We start from the raw sequence: 5328 nt of genomic DNA, 5'->3' as shown, positions 1-5328 counted from the left end.
CTTTCCTATGGCCCCTAATATGCACCCAGTTATAACATACACCCTTGGTTTTACCAAGAAATTTATGTAAATTATTGCCTTTCCAAAAAAAATTAAAAATGTGTCCCTAATGTCAAACATTATAACTGGCTTTTATTCTTTTTCTTTATTCATCACAGAATATATGCATGCACATATGAGAATGAGAGAGAGAGAGAGATGCAACCTCCACGGGGTCTGGTCCCCTTCCCCCAGTCCTCTAGCCCATTGGATCTTGGGCACTTGCAAGCATGCCTGGCATGTTTCAGACTGACCCAGCCAGGCATTCAAACCATCATTTTCACATGGGATTGTTCTCTCTTTAGCAGTGCATTATTATTTTTTTATTTTTTTAAGAATTATTTTATTTAACTTTATTTAGTTTAATTTGACCAGAGAGGGACAGAGTGAGAGAGAGAGGGAAAACGAGAAAGCAAGTCATTAACCATCATGCCACCTGCCAGCCCCAGCAGTGCATTACTATTAAACTGCAGAGTCAGCTCTTTTATTCCTTAGAAGATAGCTACTGTCTGTCTTTCTGAAAATGTGTCCAATAACTCACCTTCCTTTCAGCATTTACTGTACACCTACCACATGCCAATTGATAGTCTCAAAAGCTAGCACTGGGCCCAGCCTTGGTGGCATGGTCAGTAGTGAACTGAACTCCAGTGCTGAAAGCCATATGACTGACCATAGGTTCAAATCTTTGGCTCAGTCAACCTGAAACACACCTGAATCCTGATAAACTGGAAGGCTGGGAAAATGGGATACTGTGAAGGATGCTTCCTCTCTCATTTTCATTCCCATTCATTCTCTCTCTCTCTCTCTCTCTCTCTCTCTGGAAGGAGATACTACGAAGGATGCTTCCTCTCTCATTCGCATTCTCTCTCTCTGGAAGGAGATTCTGTGGAGGATGCTTCTGCTGTCATTCTCATTCTCTCATTCTCTCTTTCTCTCTCTCTCACTCACATGCAAGCACATACACTATCATAAAAAAGTAAACTTCTCAAAAGCCTAGCAATAAAGGACAGACACAGCTACATGTGATACACAATATAGCAACACACACACACACACACACACACACACACACACACAGGTTTGGTAAATGTACATAAGATGGGCCAGCAGGTGGTGTGGTGGTTAAGGGCGCTAGACTCCCACATGGTCGACCACGGTCTGCGTCCCAGACCTGCTTTCTCACCTCTCTCTCTCTCTCTCTCTCTCTCTCTCGTAAAATTAAAATAAAGTTAAACAACTATTTTTTTAAATGTACACAAGAAGGAAAGGCTCACTCTAGAAGATATTATGGAGAATGAGCAGGAGTTCATTTAGGTTCATGAAGAACTAAGGGCACTGCACAGAGAAAGAACAAGGATTTGTAAAGGTATGGCCCTAAGACAACATCGCAAACATGGCAAACTTTCAAGTAATGTACTTGAAAGGCCAGGCTGAGAACTGATTAATATAACCAGAGAGATATGACTCTTTTAAGAAGGCAACATCGGGGCCAGTGGGTGGCATGGTGCTTAAAGGCACTGGGCTCCCACATGGCGACCACAGTTCAAGTCTTGGATCTGGTGGCTTGTTTTCTCACTTTTCCTCTCTCTCACAGTCTCTCACTGTCACTCTCTGGTGAAAATTCAAATAAATAGGTAAAAATAAATAAAATATTATTTAAAAGGGGGGGCAACATCTTTTAGATTTTCTACCTAAACCAGATTCGATTTTTCCAAAAACACCTTACTTTGAGTTAGATTTCCATCAAGTAAAAGTGAAAAAAAAAAAAAAAAAGTCATCCATTTGAAGATTTTTTTTTTTTCTCTAATAGGCTCCATAAGAATTAAGGCCAAAATGAGGTACCTTCTCAAAATGAAGCCCTTAGTAGCTGTGAATTCTCAATAAAGAGGTCTTCTATCTATAGAGCAAAATCCAAATTTATCCTGCAAGGTAAAGATTCCCGTTCTCAAAAAAACTGGTTTAAAAAGTAATCAGTGCAATTTATTAGTCAATTCTTTTTCTACGGTGATTTGAAATTTTTAATGTGTTAAATATTGTAAAAAGCAATTTGACATTAACAACAACAACAAAAAACTTCATTCTTACACAAAATCCCTAACACATAAATGTAGGTGCACATTCACATCCTAACTTCTTGACAGTCAAAGGATTCACATGTTTATGAAGGGAGAAGCTACCTATTAGCTGGAGGAATCATGGAACAAAAGTAGAATTTTCAAGTAAAAGAAAATTTTAAGGCCGCTAAATCCCATAAGGCCAACTAGTTTAAATTCTGACCTGGTGGCTTGAAAAACATGCCAAGCATATTGTGCACGCACACCCAAAGATGAAGAAATGGAGGGGAATAGATTACAGAGTGATATATTTCTTTCTCTCCCTCTTACACACACACATTCTGGTGAGTGCAAACACCCTCGGGCAATTAAAAAAATACAGTACAATCTAGCCAACTACCAAGAAGAAATGGAACAATCTGGAAATTATACATATTTTTCTCCAGAATAAAAAAATCTAAAATAGAGAAGAGTGGGACAGGGAAAGGAAACCACATCTATGTATATGAATAAACTTTACAACACCCACACAATCCTACATTTTTTTTCCTAGATGCTTTCCAATTTTCTTGCCCATAATCGCTTATCCCATTCTTACTAGTCTTAAAGCAAAAAATACTACTCCCCTCCAAAAACAATTTTTTTAAGCTAACCATCCTTAAGAAAAGGTCCAAGTATGTTAGAGATCAAATATACATTAGAATCTCTTTTTATAAAAGATAAATTTAGGCCCAGCCCTGTAGTGCAATGGTGAAGCACCGGGTACTAGACGGTAGATACTACATGGCCAACAGAAACTTGAATTCCAGCCCCGGCGGCTTAAAAACATGCCAGGTAAATATGGCATATGTATGCCCAAAATCCTGGTGGAAGAAATGGGGGGAAAGGACTGCAGTATGACTATGCCCCATTTGAGGGGGGTTGTTCCTCCCTCCCTCCCCCCACAGTGAGCACATGAGCCCTTTGACAATAGAAAACTATTTTAATAAATAAATAATAAAATATAAATTTAGAAAAGGTCAATTCCAGATTAAAAGTTGAAAGGGGTTAACAGAAAGAATAGCCATTAAGCCAATTCAGATCAGCAGAGAGGGGCTTCTTAAATTTATTTATTTATGATTATTCTTAATTTGGCCAGAAAAAGAGAGGGAAAGTGAGAAAGCAAACTGCCTGGTCCAGGACTTGAACCAGGGTCAGCCATGTGGGAGTCCAGCACTCTAACCACCCTGCCACCTGCCAACTCCACAAAGAGTTTTTAAAGCCAACAGAGTCATTCAGTTTTATTTCCTATTTTGTAATAATCCTCAAAATAAAATTGTGTTCCTCCTCTAACCATGTAGAACAAGAGAGAAAAGAAGTCTGCTAATTTTGGAGGTCAAGGTGATCCAGACATTTCACAGCCTGGACTTCTGGGTCTTAAGCATGTTTTCTGAAATAAAGCAAGAATTTATTAGTAAGACTTAAGAGAAGACCTCAATCTAAGACAGTTAGCAAGAAGCCTCTGGAATTAAAACCCTTTTTATCAGGAAAAATTCAAAATCAGTACTCTGACACAAAATAATAGGCAAAGGCTTAACCAGGACCTAATGATTAAATTCTTCAACAGAAATCATAGTTTCCCATGGTATTCATCCATTCAATAAAACTTACATGATGTGCAGACCTATTCTGATCCTGTAACACTAAGCATCATGAATATAGTATGCAAAATAGACATAGTCCTTGTTCTCAAGAAGTTTAATCAAACTGGGGAAAAAGACATTACACCAAGTAAATAAAAAAATATTTAGTTACAAATCACAACAAACATTAAAGAAAAAACAATGTAAGGAGTCTTCAGAGTGATCCCAAGCACGAAATATACTTGGTTGGTTCACCCCTATCAATTCCAACTATTTTTTTTTGGAGAGCTACTACATTTGTACCCCAACTTATCACTACATTCTCAATGCTGCCTCTGCTCAAGCAAATCAGCAAGATTTCATGGAATGGCCTAAATTCCAAACTGCAAACAGGTGAATTTCATAGCACAACACTTAAAGAGTACTTGACAGGTATGCAACTCAAGAAAGTAAAGAGCAGTAAAGGGAAGTAGGGGTGTGAGAATCTCCTTCCACACTACCCAAGAAGATAAGTAGGGGTATTTATCCACCTCTTGATTAGAACCTCTGCTTTCTCAACACTTCAAAACACATTTTTGTAGAACTACATGTGACTCTACAATTCCCTCCAATAAAAATTTCATTTAAAAAAAGGAGCTTTTGGACCTTGAAGTTTCTCTATCAAGAGTGACTAAGTGGTTTGCCTTCTTTCCAATATCACCTTTTTATGTATCAGAGACAGGAAGTTTTTAGCATGCCTTCAAATGAGCTTAAATGACTTTTTAAAGAATCTTTTTAGGGACCAGCAGTTAGCGTAATGGCTATGTCACTGGACTCCCATGTAATCAACCACGGTTCGAGTCCCGGATCCGGTGGCTTAAACTCAGGCCAGGCGCGTGTGCGTGCATGCCCGAGAGCCCAAGAGGAGAGTGGAGGAGAAGGGATTGCGGCGTGGCCATCCCTCCGGGGGGTGATTTCTCGCTTTCTATCTCTCTGTCTCTCTCTGTCTTTCTGGAGAGCGCACGCGCCCTATAACAAAAACCTCTGCAAAAAAAAAAAAAAAAAAAAAATCTTTTTAATCACTATATTCTCCTTAGAAAAAGAGTTTCTTTCTGCAAAGGGTCTGAGTTTTATATATAACTGAGATTGTGGAAGTGTATGTATGATGTTTTGACAAAGAACATAATGGGTTGAACCTGTCCCTCTGACAATAACCTGAGTGACACTGAACAAGTGCAGTTTTCTCATCCACCAGTAGAGATGAGACTTCCTATCCTAAACTTCTCATGAATTAAGTGAGATAATATGAGTTTGGTACTTGGTAAATTATAGCTACTCAAAACACAAACAAACAAAAAGTGCCTTAGCTGACTTCTCTTCTCCATATCTACTCAAAGAGGGATTTTAAAAATTAAAGGTGAGAGGACCAGCGAATGGCATAGTGGTTAAGGCGCTGGATTCCCCTCATGGTTGACCATGGTTTGAGTCCCAAACCCAGCAGCCTGAATCTCATGCCAAGTGAATGTGTGTGCATGACCAAAATTCCAAGAGCAGAATGGAAGAAGGAATTGCAGCATGGCCATCCTCCCTGGGGATGATTTCCAGCTTTCTGTCTCTCTTGCAAGTGCATGCAC

This window comes from Tupaia chinensis, unplaced genomic scaffold (genome assembly GCF_000334495.1).
Source record: "Tupaia chinensis unplaced genomic scaffold, TupChi_1.0 Scaffold148234_1, whole genome shotgun sequence".
NCBI classification, from domain to species: domain Eukaryota; kingdom Metazoa; phylum Chordata; class Mammalia; order Scandentia; family Tupaiidae; genus Tupaia; species Tupaia belangeri.
Note: the sequence above shows the minus strand (reverse complement) of the source record.